The sequence below is a fragment of the Stenella coeruleoalba genome (genome assembly GCF_951394435.1).
Source record: "Stenella coeruleoalba genome assembly, chromosome: 11".
NCBI classification, from domain to species: domain Eukaryota; kingdom Metazoa; phylum Chordata; class Mammalia; order Artiodactyla; family Delphinidae; genus Stenella; species Stenella coeruleoalba.
This window is the reverse complement of record NC_137157.1, coordinates 29,621,543-29,641,142: the sequence shown is the minus strand read 5'-3', so window position 1 is coordinate 29,641,142 and position 19,600 is coordinate 29,621,543. Positions and strand designations below refer to the sequence as shown.

The window sequence follows — 19,600 nt, the reverse complement described above, 5'->3', positions numbered from 1 at the left end:
CACTAATAATTTGTCCAGTCAAAATATTAATACATATTGATACATGCCAAGATGAAGGTAGTCAAACATTTTATTGATTCTAAATTCATTTATATTAAATCACTTTACCATGTAGTTTTTAGTGAATTACAAACACCTTTATGAGTTGCAAAGATTTAGGATACTAAATATGCTTTCAACATTACGTTTATTTGTTCTGTTAATGTCAACTCTAAAATCTTCCAAAACTTTCAAAAAATATATTGTTAAATTCATCTGCATAATATTTTCTGAAAAACATTGTCCCCACAATGATATTCTATAAAAATTTATTTGATTTCATGAAATGTATATTGCTTGACTTCATAATTAATACAGTTTAAAATAGTCTCTAACATAATGCAATATACTTTTCAAATTACAAAGAATAGTGTGCAGAGGATTCTCTGTGCTCCAACATAAGTGGAATTATAAAAGTAAAAATAAATATGATTGTTCTGTAAATCAGAAAGAGCGAAAACATCACAAACCTCAAGAAATGGCATTAAAGGGCTTCCCTGGTGGCGCAGTGGTTGAGAGTCCGCCTGCCGATGCAGGGGACACGGGTTCGTGCCCCAGTCTGGGAAGATCCCACATGCAGCGGAGCAGCTGGGCCTGTGAGCCATGGCCGCTGAGCCTGCGCGTCCGGAGGCTGTTGCTTCGCAACGGGAGAGGCCACAACAGTGAGAGGCCCGCGTACCGCAAAAAAAAAAAAAAAAAAAAAAAAAACCAACAAACAAAAACAAAAAACAGTAAGAAATGGCATTGAAGATAGACTTTTAAATTTAGGCCTTCAGGAGACAAACCAAATGCAAGATGTAGATTAATTTTACAATGGCTATAATCTACTATTTTAGCTACTGGAAAAAAAATTAAAACCATGATTGAATTTGGCTGAATATGTACAGTCATGTTGGGTATAATAATAACAATAAGAAATGTTTCTCTCTGAAATGAAGCTGTACTAATTATTAAACAGTGCTCTAAGTTGCAACACTGAGAATCTCCTGTATTGCTATTTCTATAACATAAATCATTTTTTCTGACTTTTGTTTGGATGTCAAGGCCAATATAATTTTATGGTCAGTTTAATATATATTATTCTAATATGTGCGTTGCCAGCTTACACTGGAGAATTGCTAAACTGACCTGTGCCAACACCCCTAGTTCCTTAGTGTGGGCTGGAGTTATAAATAGAAGCCAGGAAGTATACAGGGAAAATAAAAGAAGAAACACAGAATTTCTGACAAATAACCAGTGTCTGGTTTCAGTTTTTCTTAGTTCTAGTTATATGCCTGTCTTTGGCCTACATTAGCCACTTCTGTATCCTTACAATAACTACTCTAGTTTTCTTAACCTAGATCAAGTTGCTTTCTATTACTTGCAGCCAGTCATAACTAACATATTCTCTGTGTCAGTTTTTAAAAGGATTAGAGATAATCTATTTAAAATGTTTTTCACATAGTAGATATTCTTCCTTACTGTGGTAATTATTCATATTTTAGAATGTCTACTTTGTGGAAAAGATTAAAGCTAGACTAGAGTTCTGTCTGGATGTCTATCCTAAAATTACCAGCGGTAAAATAAATTGTTGGTTGCTAGACATTCCATGATCCATTAAACTTGGCATTAAAATACTTGTAGAGAAGCAAATGGCAATAGCTCTACCTAGTTTTCCTCAATAACCCTTCTCCTCTTGGATGGCTTGTCTTTCTCTCAGTTTTATGCTGCTACTAAGGGATTTTATGAGAAAAGAAGACAATGATTTTATTTTGTATATTTCCCTTTGCAGTATACAAACCTGAACTACTTTTAGGATCCCAGGGTTCCAGCAATAAGACTGTAAAGGTTAGTGTAGTGACTCTCTGTGTGGGCTTCATGCCTCTGAAACCTGAAAGAATTATAGGTCCTCAAAGAGTCTAGTACAATAGCAAGTGAGTACATAACATAAAACAGATAACATCTAAAATTATTAAAATTTGATTTAGTTAAATATTTGTTAGGAACTTACTACGTGGCAGATGTTTGCTTAGAAAATATGTACAGCTTTAAATATGAATATTAAGAATATTTAAGGACTTCATGGTCTAAATGAGAAGAAAGCTGATAAAAATGATTAGAACGCAATGCAACAATTCTATAATAGAGCTCTGGTCAATAGGTAGTGAAAACAGATACAAAGAAATCAATTTCTGGTAGCCAACAGTAAGTTGATGTTTAAGTAAAAGAATTAACACTTTCCTTACCTATTACTATTTAATTGTATGCTTATGGTCTGCCCTCTAGGATGTCTGTTTGTGGGAATACAGTGCTTTCTATATAGGACTGTTGCCTTCAACTGATATATAAATAAATATCAAAAGTATAAGCCAGAACACTTGAAGTTGTCACAGGGGAGCAATAATTGGGTTTGAGTGTACAGGGGTTACTATTTTTTTATATAAATGTCTTGTAAAAGTATTTGTCTAATTAAACTATATGCATAAATAACTGATAAAATTACAAATAAAAATTTTTAAAGGAGAGAGAGCCAGTGAAATGAGAATTGAGGGGTGAAGTAGGAAATCAGAACAAGAGGTGGCAAGTGAAAACTAAGAAAAAGTAAGAACTATTCTTTGCCATCCTCAAAATGTTGATGATGATATTGACTTCCCATATGGAATGAGAAATCAACTCATTTTATTTATCAAAAGAAAGGTAATTTCAAAAAGCTATAGGACTCAGGTTGGACTTGCTTAAAGTAGTACTTTTCTATAATCAACATATGTCAGGATTTCAATGAATAGAAGTCATCCAAGTTAGATGATTTAAAAAAAAATCGATTCAAGTGATTCATGAAAAGTTCAAAGTCTAATTATATGTTTCATTATTAATTTTTTAAAACTTAAAGCCAAAATATCTAGCAACCAGAAACATGGTGAAAAGCAGACGCTGTATGGTGAATTAAAAACAAATTTAAGTAATGCAATTAGACTGATTCAACCAGATTCTGTGATTTTTTTTCTTGTGTTTTTGACTCCATTTAAAATTAGAGGGAGAATTATTTTTTGACACTGGTATCTGGTAGATTCAGATGAACGTAACTTACCAAACTATCTAAGATTCACCTATAGGAAAGAATCTACACAGAATTATGTATTAGTTCTGCTCAAGAAAGAAATACAAAATGTCAAAGTTATTCAACTAGTTTGTATACCAAAATTAATGAGAGATGAAAAGCATTAATGTGGTGTGTTATAAAATAATTTTGGTAAGATCGACATACTTTCATTTAATAAAAATAATTTAGATAGCCATCAAAGTTGATAGTTTTTTATGGTATAAATAATATGTTACTAGTTTCTTCTTTTTTTTTTTTTTTTGCCGTACGCGGGCGTCTCACTGTCGTGGCCTCTCCTGTTGCGGAGCACAGGCTCCGGACGCGCAGGCTCAGTGGCCATGGCTCACAGGCCCAGCAGCTCCGCGGCATGTGGGATCTTCCCGGACCGGGGCATGAACCCGTGTACCCTGCATCAGCAGGCGGACTCTCAACCACTGCGCCACCAGGGAAGCCCCACTAGTTTCTTCTTATACGTTAATTCTGTTCATATCCAACCCCAAAAAAGATACTGGAAAATCTAATAAAATAAAACTTTTCTAATAGATTAGAAGTAAAACTTCTATTAAAATTAGTAAAAGAGATTTACCCTATCCGTTGAGTTTTTAAAACTTCCTTATATCTGTTTTTTAAGAATCATTGCTTATTTCCTATTTATGGAGGTAATGCACTGAGAGATGTACTTTAAGGATTAAGAAATTATTTCTGTGCAATTCATGAATAATCATTTTTTAAAGTGCTATAAAGATAACTTGTCTAGTAAAAGAATGCTGACCATGTGAAATAATTTTAATGTTGATCTTTAATCTCATTGTCTCAGCTGTGGTAAGGAAGATAAGAATGGAGCTATCAGTTCATGCCTGTGGTGGACATACCCTAGGGTGGTCTCCATGATTTTTGAAACCTAGTATCCACCCTTGAGATTTGGCAGAAACTGTGATCTGCTTCTAACCAGTAGACTATGACAAGGGTGACTGGCTATCACTCCTGTAATTGTGACAAGTTGTAATGCCAAGGTAAAGGGATTTTTTTAGATATAAAAGTTGATTTTGAGGTAATCAAATAGATTATTCTAAGTGGGGCTCACCTAATCAGGTGAGTCTTAAAAAGAGGACCTAGGCTTTTCCTAAAGGCAGAGATGCCAAATGAGAGATATCTTCTCTTTTTATGGTTTTGAAGAAGTAAGCAGCCAGGAATTTCATAGTCTCAAGGAAATGAATTCTGGCCCAAACTGAGAGAGCTTGGAAACTGATCTGTTCCTAGTCCAGACTCCTAATAAGAACATACTCCAGCTGACACTTTGAGAGACCCTGACAAGGGACCCTGCTAAGCTGTGCCCAGACTTCTGACCTACAGACACTGTGAGATAATAAAATGAGTGTTGTTTTAAGTTGCTAAGTTTTTAGTAATTTGTTACATAGCATAAAAAACTAATACAAAGCCTCTTTAAAAAAAACTAAAAAAAACCCAGATGGCCTTACATTTCCAAAGCAACCCTAAGCTTCTAAAATGAACTATTTTAATGTTTCATCAATCCTCATTATAATGTCAAAACAGTATATTTTTGCTGCTAGGCAACCACTTTCCTCAGTAATTTATGCTTAAAAATGTTTAATGCTTTTCAGCTCTTTCTCATTATTTAATGCATATTGGCAAAAAAAAAAAAAGTCCAGAAAAATTTAAAAAGGAGGAAGCTATGGGCAGAACCTCATGGTTTTTATTTCTGTTCCTTTCCCCTTGCCTAGATAAATTCATTTCTAGATATTTCTCTTGTTATTCACCTCAGATTCCCAGCACATCCCACAGGCCATTTCATCTTGATTTTCACTCAGTTTCTGCCAAGTCATTTAGACTCTAATGGAGAGATCTAGGTAATATTATTTTTCTGCTTGTCAATATAAACGAATTCCCATCCATCAATCAATCCTGGGAGGGCCTATATGCTGATTAATCAGACTGACATGATTTTGAGTACTATGCTGGTTTCTAGCCATGTGACCTTGGAGAAATTGTTTAAATTTTTCAAATCTGCATTGGGATAATAACACCAATATCATACTGGTGTTGTGATTAAAATTCACAAAATATTTACCGGTGCCTGACACATATTGAGCTCAATATAGAATAACCATTGCTGAATACTATTTATCAGTCACTGGGCTTGGCTCCCCTCTCCCTCTCCTGCTCTCTCAGTAAAGATGCACTTTTAATTATCACAGTAATTATTATATTAAGGATGCCAGATGAACCTTATATAGATGAAGAAATTGAATCTAAGAAAATGAAGGGTCCTTCCAAGTTGACATGAATAGTGAAGTTCACAACTAAGAAATGAACCTTTTTCATTCCATTTTCATTACAACTGCTTCATGCATGTCCTCTCAACATTTTGAGTCTATACCTCTGAAACAACCTATTTCCAAACAATATTCAATTCTTTTTTAAAAAAAGTACATATCCTAATAAAAATTAACTTCCCCAGGTAACTTTTAAACCTAAAATAAATTTATTTGGAACCATATATGTAACCACTTATTATTGGGTTCTGTTAATTGAGAAACAAGTTAAATATATTGAAGAGACTAATTCAGATCATGAAATCATCTAATGTTTATTTGCTATTAATACATCAGCAGTATTGCTGTTAATACATCATGGTTTGATAGTGTCATCATTCCTGCCTTATCTGGGTCTGGCTCTGATGTGCTTTCTCTGTCTCTTAAAATTGTAGGGTTTTTTGCCTTTTAGTATGCCTTGTAATTTTTTGCTGAAAGGTGAACTTGATATATTGTGTAAAGGGAACTGTGGTAAATAGAACTTTTGTGATGTAGTGGTAAGGTGTGGGGAAGGGGAGTGCCCCCATCCGGGAAGATCCCACATGCCGCGGAGATTAAGTGTGTAATCTTAATCTATGATTAAGTGTGTAATCTTCTGATGAGCCTGTGACCCTGTTCTGTGAACTTCACTGGTGCTTCTCAGTATGTCCCTCCTCCCATTAGGTGGGAAAGGATGGCTAGAGGGGGCTCGAGTTGGGTATTTCTCTTTTCCCAAGTGGAAGGCTAGATAGAGCTGGGTGTTTCCCTTCCCTCAGGTCATGTAGGTTCTGATAAAACTCCAGCAGGTTATTTTCTCCCACGGGCAGGTATAGTAAAAAACACAGAATGCTCTGGTGTATTTCAAAATGGTTATATTTCCTCTCCTCCCCCCAGAAGCATGAGGAGCTTTTCCCTCTGTCTTCACTGTGAGAACAGGTAGAGTTCCTGGAGATAAAACTCACAACAGTGTAAGTCACTCCTCACCCCTGTGACTGGGATCTCCCTGGAGCTTTAAATTCTCAGAATTGTCCACACTGAGCCTCTGGCAATTTGTCAGTTACAATGCAGGCTTTCTTACCCTGGAACTGGTTGTGGAGGTTTCTGCTTGTGGGTTTCTGCTACAGTAAGTTATGGTTCTCTGTGTTTGCTTATTTATCTCTCCAGTTTTGGGGGTAGTGATTTGACTTGTGGCTTCACTTCTCTGACAGATCTAAGAAGTGTTGTTCATTTTTCAGTTTTTTCAGCTTTTCACTTATTGTTAGAATATAGTGGCAAATTCTAAGTTCCTTAAATGCCAGATCAGAAACTGGAAGTCAACATTTACTAATGTTTAATAAATCAATACTTTTAAAATAATTTCTACCATTAAAATGAGTAACAGTTATAATTTATATATATATATATATATATATATATATATATATATATATATATATATATATATATATATAATCTCACATGCAGAATGGGTTCCTCACTAACATCAGGAATTTAGAGTCACCCAATTTCAGTCTTTCACATTTCACTGTTTCCCAGGATATTTACAGTTTTTAACAAAGAAATATACACTTAGCTCAAGGGATTAAAAAAGTAGTAGACAAACAGAAAAGATGCTAAGGTATCCAGTGTTCCCATTTGTAATCTCCCACCTGTTATTCTGAAGTGGAAGAATCTCAAGATCTGAGCCTTTCTATCTGGGATAAATAAGGTTAACAATGGACTCAATGTTGACAATTCTGTTGGACCTATCTATTCTTGGCTGCATATGGACCCCCCATTTTCAGTTGCTGGCTCATAGCAGTTCCAGTAACATCATTTAAATTCCCTAGAGATAATTTGGCATCCCTTATGGTTAGGAACATTAGCCTCCCCCCCATAAGCTGTCCCTGCCACATTCTTCCTACCAGTCTCCATCAGAGTAAGGCTACTCTTAGGGGAATAAGAGTGGAAGATATTTATCTTTGCAGTCTCACTTCAGGACGTTAGATTTGACATTACTAAAAACCAAATATTTCTCTAGACAGCTCATGAAAACTAATACAGAATGGTCTGCTCTTCATTGTGCCCTTGAAGACACAACATACTCTTTGAATCCAGCACGTTAATATCATTATGACTCCCATTTTCAAGACTTGGGCAGGGACATGAAGGGGGAGAATGAATTTAATAAGTTTGTTTAAAGGAAAAAACCCAGGGCATAAACATAATATTTCCTTCACTTCATCCCAACCAGAATTAAGTAGCAAGAAACAGACTGTAGGTAATTTTATCTATAAATTATTATCAATATCTTAGTATGATAACTTGAGTAGATGTTACTACTTTTTTAAAAACAATATAACAAATAAGTGACATAAATTACTTTACAGCTTTCTTAAGGTCATACAATAGGTGGTGAAGTTGGTACTCAAATCCAGATATTATGAATCTAAATTTTGTGTAATTTCTACTATTCTACTGACTTCCTAACACCATTAGTATCTTCTCTTCAAAGTATAATGGTCAAAATGCACGTTAGTAGATGGCTGTAAATATAGGTGAAAAGGTAGGTTCATTTAAATATAACATTTACACAATATACTCTGGTCCATGTCATCACAGTACTCTATGCATACATCTCTTATTGTACTTCTTATGTTTAATTATATCTTTATGAGATAGTTTTTCTCACGTACTGTCAGCTTCTCCATGCAGTAATTGCATCTTATTCTGGCACTTTTCATAGAGGCTTGCACAGAGCAAATGTTCAATAAATATTTGTTAGACCACTTAAATTGTAATTGTCATGACCTATATGGCCACACATCAAAAGTCTAGTTAATGGAATCAAAAGACTTACAGAATAATCTTGACTTTCCTTTTGAGTCGAATAATACTGCCTTCTTTCTCATAAGATGAACAATGTTCGTGAGTTGAGTTAGATATTTGTACATTTTCAGGTTAAGAAATTAAGACACATAGACTTTGATTTAAATGCATTTATGTACGGAGTTCAAACACTTTTTGGCACCTCAGTCTTTGTTCTGGACCAGAAAAACTTGGCATATTAAACTCACAAAAGTCATTAAACTATAAAAGCTAAGGAATTAAAATACCTCTCTACAGATGTTCAGAAATGACCAAAAACATATGGTAATATTCAATTTGACAAATATATTTGAACAGTTATTTTTTATTTTTTATTTTTTTTTCGGTACGCGGGCCTCTCACTGTCGCGGCCTCTCCCACTGTGGAGCACAGGCTCCTGACGCGCAGGCTCAGCGGCCATGGCTCACGGGCCCAGCCGCTCCGCGGCATGTGCGATCTTCCCGGACCGGAGCACAAACCCGTGTCCCCTGCATCGGCAGGCAGACTCTCAACCACTGCGCCGCCAGGGAAGCCTCTGAACAGTTATTTTATATGTAACGTAATATGGTTGCTGAAAGAAGCCTTTGTCTTTATGGAGTCTATAAATTCATTGAGAAATGTGGACTCAGAAAATACACTCATTACAAAACAGTGTATAATATAGTGCCCAAAGGCACTAATCTATAATAATAATAATGATCTAGTACCCCAAACTACAAATATAAATTCTATAGAAGATCAAAGACATAAGAGATTAGCATGGGATGGAGAAATCAGGGAGAAAATTTGGAGGTTAGAAGGAGAATTAATTTTGTAAGGATACATATTGATGGGGAAAGAAGACATATTTTAAGTAAAAATCCGGCAGTAGTAAGAGGTACAGACAAAACGTGGAAATAGAAATGAATGAGATATTTACAAAAGAAAATAAGAACTTTGAACTTGTTAGGCTGGAAGATTATGTAGGAAGCTTAGCTGGATGTATATTTATAGAGAAACCATGAGGGCACTTTGTAGAGATCCTCAGAATCTGGCTAAGGCTTTCAGTTTAAATCTTTGAGATATTTGTCTTTTTGCAGCCTGATTACAAGCTTAGTTCATGGGCTTACTCTGAGGGACAGAGAGGAAAGGAAAAGATGAGGCAGTGATCATAATCGTCAGGCCTCCTAGTGGGAGGGAAGGTGCCTGGATTGTCCCCAAAGGAAATTAGGCTTCACTGAAGAACAGGGAATTGATGGCAGATGCTAATAATTAATACCCATCCACTAAAATGACAATCTGCCTGTATACCTTTCAAGTGTTAGCTTTTAAAGATTGTATTTTTAATTGAGAATATGGATTAATTAATAAAAGACAGTAATTTGAACTATTTGCCTACAACCTGATGAAACTGTTCGAGATAATGAGGGATATTTGTAATAACCCCAAATCATTTGTAGTTATTAAAGATACGACATTGTCCACAATGAGGACAGCACCACAACTGGCCAATTAGAAGTAAGCTGCTGCCATCAGTCTGTGAAAGCACAGGCAGCTCTGAGATTGCTCCTTAAAATATGTTTGGGCCCAAACATTGTTTTTTCTTTCTTGATAATTGAATGACATGATCAAAAATCAGTTATAGAAATATTTAAGAAAAACAACCAGAGTGTTTTCACCTTAAAACTGCATAACACTCTGGGCAAGGAACGCATAAAATATATATGTATAAAAAAGTAGTAAGTGTCGCCAGAAACATCCTCCAAATTCTCTTTAAGGGTTACCTTAGAAAATGACACTCATATAATTAGAAGAGATGGGCATAAAGGATCAATTATGTTTAAGGTTAAAAAGAAGAAGCCAAATGTAAAATATTCTTCTATCAACTGATGTGCAAATAATGGGCTCTATTTAAGATATAAATAATATATTTTACAATACGTTAGTAGTTACAATTTGGTCTATGCCTTTTGTTGGAGGAGATCATTGAGAGGACTTGACCGCCGGTTGACCTGAGAGCTGGGCTCAGGCAGTGGGAGGCTCCTCACCTCCCTCCCCTGCTCTGCCCATCATTCCCACCCTCGAGAGAGCAATGTGTTGTTGAGACCATCTGGACAGTCTAATGACTGAACCCAGTCAAGGCCTCTACATGGATTTTAAAGATTCTGGCAGGCAGGTGTCGAGATCTGCATGTTTTGTAGCCACCCAAGACAAGCTGTGTATATAAATCCTCTTGCTTATTAAACTTGCCACCTGTCAGTCTGGAGTCATCTGCTTCTGTCTTCAGTCTCTCCTTGCCCTCTGTGTACAAGGGCCAATTTCAGATTTCACCAGGGAAACTCCCAAGGTTTCGAACATCTTCTTTGTAAGAGTTAGAAGAAGAAAATAGGGCTTTTGCAGCATTCTTGTTCATCAATTGCAGTATTTTTAAAGATATTTTCTATGAAGATAAACCTATTATTCAATCCCTTGATCGCCAAATGAGTAATGTGTCAGAGGGAATCTCTGCAGTTAAATTTGTGGCTTCAAATCCCAGCTATGCACTTATTAGCAGAGAAGAGATGGGAATGTTACTTAACCACTTTGTGGTAAATAGAAAAAAGTCTGATGTCCAATGTTAGATTTTAATGTGTTTATTATTATTATTATTTGTTTTTATGTCTTGGTGTATGTAGGGGGAGAGTATAAATGAAATAAAGCAGGTGAAATGTTAGGTACAATGGCTCACAGATAAAAAATGTTAAAATTGTAGTTCTCATTACCATTGAAAGATATTTTCAACAGCCTATGAATTTATCAATGTGCCTGGTATAAAGTAGAAAAAAAATTTGTGGATAAATGGTTATATGGGGCTAAATATATGACAATCACAGTGGAGAAACTGCTAGTGTGTCCAACCTCTTACTTGGCAGTGTTAGAGGCACTGCAAGTTACTTCATCATTCCCTGAGATAGCTCTTCTCCAAAGGTCTGCCTCTTGATTTTCTCAAGGTATCCATGAGATGACAAAATAATAAGTTTCATAAAAGAAATTGTATGAATATATATCTCTTCTAAGCAAATTTGTAAAGAAATGGAGCAGGAATTTAAAAACTTGGCTTACTTCACAACACACGAATATATGCTTACTTTGTTGGAAAAGGTACCGGTCATAGCTTTCAAATTCAGAGTTACATTGTCAATTTTCTTAAATGAAGAAAAAATTCTTCAAAACAAATGGTAAACAACTGGTTATGTGAATTAACTCATTGTTTATCTTAATGACATGAGCAGTTAATTTAGTAAATTTTCTTTCATTTTTGATCATCCTCTATCAACAGCTACAAGGCACAATGTGAAATTTTTGTACTTGACAAAATTATGATAATGAAATAAAGTTGGATAGTTGGATATACTGCTATGGTCTTCAAGCCTATGAGTTACCTAAACTCTTTATGTGTGATGATAATTAAAGCACCCATGATAGAGTAAAAATCATCAATCCACCTTCATCACTAAAAATGTCCCTGAGAGAGAAAATCAAACTGATCAGTGGATCAGAGACATTTTTAACTTATTATACTATATAAGCAATATTGTGTCAAACCACTGTATTAGCATCATTCTGGACATCTCTCCTTGGTAGGTGCTCTGACAAACTTGAAAAATTATAATGTTTCACTTAATGCCGTATTTATAAGGCTCTGGTTTCACAAAATATTGTAAAATTAAAGCAAAGATAAGAAATTCCTGGATAATGGACTTGGTAGGCCATATCAGCATTCTTCAGTTAAGTCTTTTTCTTTCTCCAGAATGAATGCACTGGAAGCTACAGCATCACATCTAATGATGAAGAAGAAAAGTAGAATATGTTTACTTTTTGCAAGTAAGTAAAACATTTAAATTAATATAAACACTTGTAACCCAGTTGTTTCCTGGGCTCACTACTTTTATGGCCATACATGCTTATCAGGGCCTGATAATGAAACAACCTGTTGTACAGAAGACTAAAGAGGGAATGATCTTTGTAACTTCAGTAATGAGAAAAGTTTTCAAACAGCAACAGGTACTTAAGGTAAATTTTATCACATCAAAAGATTTAAGGGAAAGTGCATTTAATATAGAAAAGAATGTGTGTTGCTGTGGGGCCATAGACTCTCCACTCTAGTGGGGGGGGAGGGTCTGTTGAGGATACATGGGAAATAGAGACAGAAAGGTGTGTGATGATGGACAGGAAAGAGTCACATGATGCCCTATTGGGTAATCTGGACCAGAGACTAGGACAATTTGTCAAGGCTGATGATTAACGTAAGTCTGAACAGGTAAATATATCCTCCCTCGAGCTTTCTGGTATACAGTTCATTTTATTTCCTTCTGAGTGTGACTATAATATTATTTTTAACCTATAAATATAATACTACTAGAATATGTCTTGGGTGTGGAATCCAGTGAAGATATAAAATGATTATTTCTCTCCTCAAATAATTTTCATTGCATCTTTCGCCATAAATAAATTATTATACATTATTAAATATTTCTTTAGAAGAAAACAGAGCAAAGAAAATATAGGCAATAAGCAAACTTTTTTTTTTTTTTTTGCCAGAAGAAATCTGTCCCAGAACATTAGGGAAAAACAACAACAACAAAAACGAAAAGAAAAAGTTTCTATGTCTAGAAACTAAAAGGCTTAACTTGTTTCTAGGACAAATGAATAAAAGGAGTATCTATCTTGAAACACATCTGAAATTTTTAAATGTCAAAAGTAAGGAAATAATTCTGAATGCATCCAAGCAAGAAAAATAAATTACCCACCAAGAACTAAAATCAGGTTAGAAAAGACTTAAGTAAAACAAATTTCATAAGACAGAGAAACAATGTCTATAGAGTTTTAAGGGGGAAAATATTTTAACCCAATAATTCTCTAGCTACAAAGTTATCTTTTCTGAAAAATTAAAAGTTTCTATTAGGCAAGTTGTGGAAGAAAAGGACTGGTAGTGAATGTTGAAATCTATTAAACTTGAAAAGATCATGTGTCAAAAGCATATACTACACATAAGAAACTACTGATATTGATAAACTCAAATGTGAAAATTTATTTGCTCATTCAATAGAAATTTAATGAATGCTTACTATATGTACTATATGCTGGATTATTTTATTATTATATATATCTTGGTGTTGCATGGTTGAGCCAGGGATGTTTGATTTATGAATACGTAATTAGTAAATTATTATATATTTATTCTATGACATTAATTTTCTTGCCTCCATTATAATAAAATCAATCATATTTTTATTATCAAGATTGTCACATAATCTGTGTTCTATTGATAATAATGTCAAATTAATCTTCCTTGACTTTGTAATTCTTTGATAATTTTTAAAACTTAATTTAAATTTAGAGAAACTTTGAGACTTCCCTGGCAGTCTAGTGGTTAAAACTCCACGCTTCCGCTGCAAGGGGTGCGGGTTCGATCCCTGGCTCGGGAACTAAGATCCCACATGCTGTGCAGCATGGCCAAAAAAAAAATTTAGAGAAACTTTGGACCACTAGAGATGAATAAATTCTCAAATAAAACTTGGAAATGAACCAGGACTTTTACATACTGTTTTTAAACATTAAAATGAGGTTGCATAAATTATTTTTATCAGAGCATATGTTGCAAAATGTTAATCTTATCACATAAACTACTACCATTTATTTAACAATTTTTACTGCCTGGTAAAGCAACACCGAGATCTAAAAACCAATGTAAAGTACAGATATCATGTTTCATGCATATTGCCTCTGGAACAACACATATTCTATTTTAAGAGAAATATGAATTGTTTAATATTATAAAATATTCCTCAGGTACCATGTGCACCTATTGAAAGTATCACATTAATTTTTGAGTACTCCTAAAATTGTAAATTAGAAGAGAAAGAAAAATAGTCAACACTACTATAAAATGATACTTCATTTTATGCAAAATGTATTGCATTCATGTAATCTGAGAGGAAGAATTTTGAGTTAATTAATCTGATTAATTATGAGTTAATTAATCAATCTCTACCCAAAGATTTTCATCACTCAAATTTCCCCACATTCCAAAGCAATGTCTATTACTGATGAAGGAAGAAACCCAATCCACACATTGTCACAGTCCTGGGATGCAGTTGCCTTTTTCTCAAAGATATAGAGAAAGAGATATAGAGAAGCATTTTTCTGGGTCCTAAACTATACTAGTCATGACAGTGTAAATTGAGTGCTAGTCTCTACCACTAGAATAAAAGCTCTGTTCAGTAAGACTTATTTTGTTCACTGCTGTCAGCATCATCCATTGATCCAGACAAGAGAGCCCTCTGCTTTGTGCTCTGTACATCAATGTACGTCTATTGCTTAAAAAAGTCTGACGTAGTTGTTACCCTACTCTTTGAATATTTATTAAGTGAATAAACAAATAGAGAACCAAAGGTAAAAAAAAAAAAACAACCTTGATTCTCTCTAAGAAATACAAGCAGTTACAATAGAATGTCACAGGAGGTAGATGCACCAAGGGGGAGTCCTATAAGTGCAATTAATTGTGATATAAATAATTCTTTAATCATTGAAGACACATCCCTTTTCCTCCCTTGAAATGCATAATTGTTGGTTACAGTGGGCCCTAAGAAGAATGTGGCTGGATCAATGACCACCAGTCATAAAGGAAAGCAAGAGAAAGTACCTTCCATTGAAAGTGAGACTCTAGATTGGGAAAAGCCAGCAGATAGATTTGTAATGTAATCTGTATGATTTACAATTCACCATAATCTGAGCTCTGTTCGCAATTTTACAATCATTCATCTGTAAGTCTGTTGCTTCCTCTATACCTCTCAAAAATCTTTTCTCTTGGAATTTAAAGAATCTAAGTCTCGCCACAAAGCCATATTCTGCACATCTTCCCTTAACTCCCCCTGAGACAAAAGAGAGTGCTCCTTCTGCAGTTGTTTTATAGCCAATACAACACATAGCAACATGAATGACACTTGATCTATGTAATACTTTATCTCCCAATATTAGTCTGAAATGTTGTTTTCATATTTCTACCATTGCAATCCTTTTTCAGTGTATAAATATTTGAAAAACATTTATCACATTGGATTAGAAGACAATGGTTGTGTAATTCCAATATTCTCCAGAGGTTTCTGGTTAAAAGTAAGTTGGAACAAGTGTCAGGATTCCAATAACATGACTATCCAAGAGCTATGTAATTGTTGTAATGTAGGGAAATGAAAATCTCTAGAGAGAATGTATATTTTGGTTGTAATAATGAACCATAAAATCTAGGGGGAAAGGGTCATTGAGGATTTTAATACCCTCTTTCTATAGATATGGAAACTGAGGTCATAAAGGTAGGGAATAGGCTAAGACTCCAGGGATCCTGACCCTGTAATCAGTGGTTTTCTCGTCCTACTTGGTCAAGTTATGTGTGTAAATTACTGACAAGGCCCCCAGTTTTAAATTAGCTATTTAATAGTTTGGTCTACTTTGAATTTTTCTCATATTCTGATTATATTCTCTAACTTTAGTTGATTAAAGTCATTGTCTTCAGATGCCTTATTTAGATTTTGCAACCACAGAACTTTGTCACTTCTGTATGATCATGACATTCTAAATTTGCTGGGAGAGTTATGGCATTGGACAATAGGATATCTTAAAAATCCATCAAAATTCAACAGCTTTTATTTTTATTCATGTTTTTAAACTGTTCTATTATGTCTAGTTATGAGGAGATTAAAAAACAAAAGGCATATTGCAAAATAGCTTTAAAGAGTCAAAATAACCTACTGTTAATTGTGTTAAAAATACCAAGCATTTGTTAACATCTCATTAACATCTTATGGAAAGGAGAACAAGCTCTATTTGCTTTAATACAAAAGACTTTTAAAAATCAGGTATGTGTTTTTGGCACCTTTAGAATAACAAATATTGGTATTAATTAAAATCTTGCTATGACATTCTCTAAATATTAGCAATTCTTAAGTGAAGTAATGCTCTCTGCTAATAAACTCTTCTGCTTATATCTTAGAAAAGATCAATTTCACAATAGGGCCTTAAATTAATATACATCAGAATACTAGATCTGCCATGATATGGGGTCAATTTATTTAATGTCACACATAAATTTCTCTTAATACTCATTCCTTTTTTAGACTTGTTTCAGTCTCTATTCAGAGGTAGAACTTACAGAGCTGGAGGTAATGTGTAGGAAAAAAATAAATGTGTTAAAATAATTTCTCTATGGAAATTTTCAGTAAGTAGTGGTATTCAAAGTGATGAAACAAAGGAAGGGAAATAAGAAAATTTGCTCTTTCTATCAGAGCATGACAATGGCCCAACATAATTGAAACTAAAAAGAGGGCATGGCCACTAAACAAATATTTGTTTCTCTAGCAAAAAGATGACAATTTTCTACCTTATTCAAATATATAGAACTTATGGCATTTTTTCTCTCTTTTGAAAGAGTGACTTACAAATATTTCCTCTTTTTTAGTCATAGAGAAATCCTGAATTTATAACCTAAGCTGCAGTTGATAAAGTAGAACAGAAATGTCACACAAGACAACATATTACATACTTAAAATTTAATAATTTAATTTAATCATTCATTCATTCATTCATTCATTCTCCACAGAGTTATGTAAAGTATTTAAGACTGCTGATTTTTCTCTGTTTTTTGTTATCTTTACTCATGATCTGATACCTGTGATACTTTCTCTTCAAACTCAAAAAAGATTTCAACCTAAAAGAAATTTTAGTAATCACTTAACAACTTTGTCAGTTCATATTCTGCTAACATATTTAGGTGAATATACAGAAAGTAAAAACCAGAATTTAATTAATATATTTTTTGCTTATTTATTTACTCAGTGTTAATATTAACACAACTGTTATCCCTTTTTATGAGCTGTTTTCTCCTCTAAAAACCCATGAGCCAAAATATGTACTGTGTCCCAAGGAAAGTTTATCAATCAAGTGGCATTATAACATTTAAATACTATAAAAAGTTAACTTTTTGTGGTCATCCAAGCATAATTGTTTTATCTTCAGTCTTCTAGTATTCTAGAGCTATCCTTCCTTTTATTATTTGGATAAAATAACTTGTGAAGTCTCCCATTTAAAATTGTGGAAGTCCACCATCCTTCCCAATATTTCCATGGATACCAGGGAGAATTTGCTCTTACAGTTTACCTATTATATGTTGCTTCTTCATCCTTATTTATTTCAGACTGCCATGTAATTGGAACCAGGTTGTTCCAAATATCTTGGTTCTCTTTCATCTTTTTTTTTTAATAGCTCTTTTGTGATGTGATTCATATACCATACAATTCTCCCATCTCTTAGTTCTCTTTTGATAACAAAAACATGAGAACAATCTCTTTCCCTGGGGCAGCAATTTCTTGAGGTATAATAGACAGTGATAGAAATTACTGAATAATTTAAAGTACAGTGTAAGATGCCAATTTTCTTAAATATCTGTGGGTATTCCTGCTCTAGAAGAATCCAGTTGGACCTCGTTTTGTCTGGAAGTTCTAGCTTCCAATCCTGTTAATAATATATGTGCCTTCAGAGAGTCTTAGTTCAAAGAGTCTGTGAGTTTGTTTTGTTGTTTTTGTTATATTCACTAGTTTGTTGTATTTTTTAGATTCCACATATAAGTGATATCATACAGTGTTTGTCTTTCTGTTTGACTTATTTCAGTTAGCATAATACCTTTCTACGTCTAGGTCTATCCACATTGCTGCAAATGGCAAAAGTTCATTCTTTTTTTAAGGCTCAGTAGTATTCCTGTGTGTGTGTGTGTGTGTGTGTGTGTGTGTGTGTGTACAAATCTTCTTTATCCATTCATCTGTTGCTGGACGCTTAGGTTGCTTTCATATCTTGGCAATTGTAAATAATGCTTCTATGAGTATTGGGTGCATGTATCTTTTCAAATTACTGTTTTCATTTTGTTTTCAAATATATACCCAGGAGTGAAATTGCTGGCTCATATGGTAAGTCTATTTTTAGTTTGTTGAGAAACCTCTGTACTGTTCTCCACAGTGGCTACACCAATTTACATTCCCAACAACAGTGTAGGGGGGTTCCCTTTTCTCCATATCCTTGCCAACATTTGTTAGTGTGTTCTTTATGATGATAGTGATTCTGACAGGTGTGAAGTGATAACTCATTGTGGTTTTGATTTGCATTTCCCTGATGATTAGCTATGTTGAGCATCTTTCCATGTGCCTGTTGGCCATCTGCATGTCCTCTTTGGAAAAATGTCTATTCAGTTCTTCTGCCCATTTTTTAAACCAGGTTGTTTGTTTTTTGATGTTGAGTTGTATGAGCTGTCTATATATTTTGGATATTAACCCCTTCTTGATCATATAATTTGTGAATATTTTCTGCCATTCAGTAGGTTGTCTTTTCATTTTGTCAATGGTTTCCTTTGTTGTGCAAAATCTTTTAAGTTTAATTAGGTCCTGTTTGTTTATTTTTACTTTTATTTCCTTTGCTTCCAAAAAAATATATTGCTACGATTTATGTCAGAGAGTTCTCTGCCTATGTTTTCTCATAGGAATTTTATTGTTTCTGGTCTTACATTTAGGTCTTTAATCAATTTAATCCTATTTTTTAAATGTATGACTCAGCAATTAATCAATTAATTCTCATTGCTATGTATTTCATTGTGTAATTATTACTTGGTATTTTGAGCTACACTTATTCACTTATCTTAATTTTTGAAAGAATATATATAGAAATCTATACATGTAAATATAAACTTACATGTATGAATTTCCAAAAAGAATGAAAAATTATGAAAAGTAAATTTCCTTACCACTCTTGATACCATGGTAGTGTATGTTTTATTTTAACTCTCTAAATCTAATTTCTCTGAGTTGTCTCCCTATATATGTGTTGACTAATAAATGAAAATGACAGGAATTAGGAATATTTTTTATATGACTTATTAACCTGTTACTCCTATATCTGTAACTAAGAATTGGTATTTATGGTTCTTTTTTTTTTTTAACATCTTTATTGGAGTATAATTGCTTTACAATGGTGTGTTATTTTCTGCTTTATAACAAAGTGAATCAGCTGTATGTATACATATATCCCCATATCTTCCTCCCTCTTGTGTCTCCCTCCCACTATCCCTATCTCACCCCTCTAGGTGAACACAAAGCACCGAGCTGATCTCCCTGCTATGTGGCTGCTTCCCACTAGCTATCTGTTTTACATTTGGTTGTATATATAACTCCATGCCACTCTCTCACTTCGTCCCAGCTTACCCTTCCCCCTCCCCGTGTCCTCAAGTCGGTATTTATGGTTCTTGATGTGTATGTTTAACTCATTA

The 19,600-nt window shown here is 34.1% G+C and overlaps 1 long non-coding RNA gene across 1 annotated transcript in view; it reads left to right on the top strand.

The window, feature by feature from the left end:
• Window positions 1–19,600, top strand: part of LOC307194653 — a 493,721-nt gene that overhangs the window by 306,939 nt on the left and 167,182 nt on the right. Inside the window, exon 4 of the long non-coding RNA XR_013830601.1 lies at window positions 12,047–12,120. This is a non-coding gene — a long non-coding RNA (uncharacterized lncRNA). The remainder of the gene's footprint in view (window positions 1–12,046; window positions 12,121–19,600) is intronic.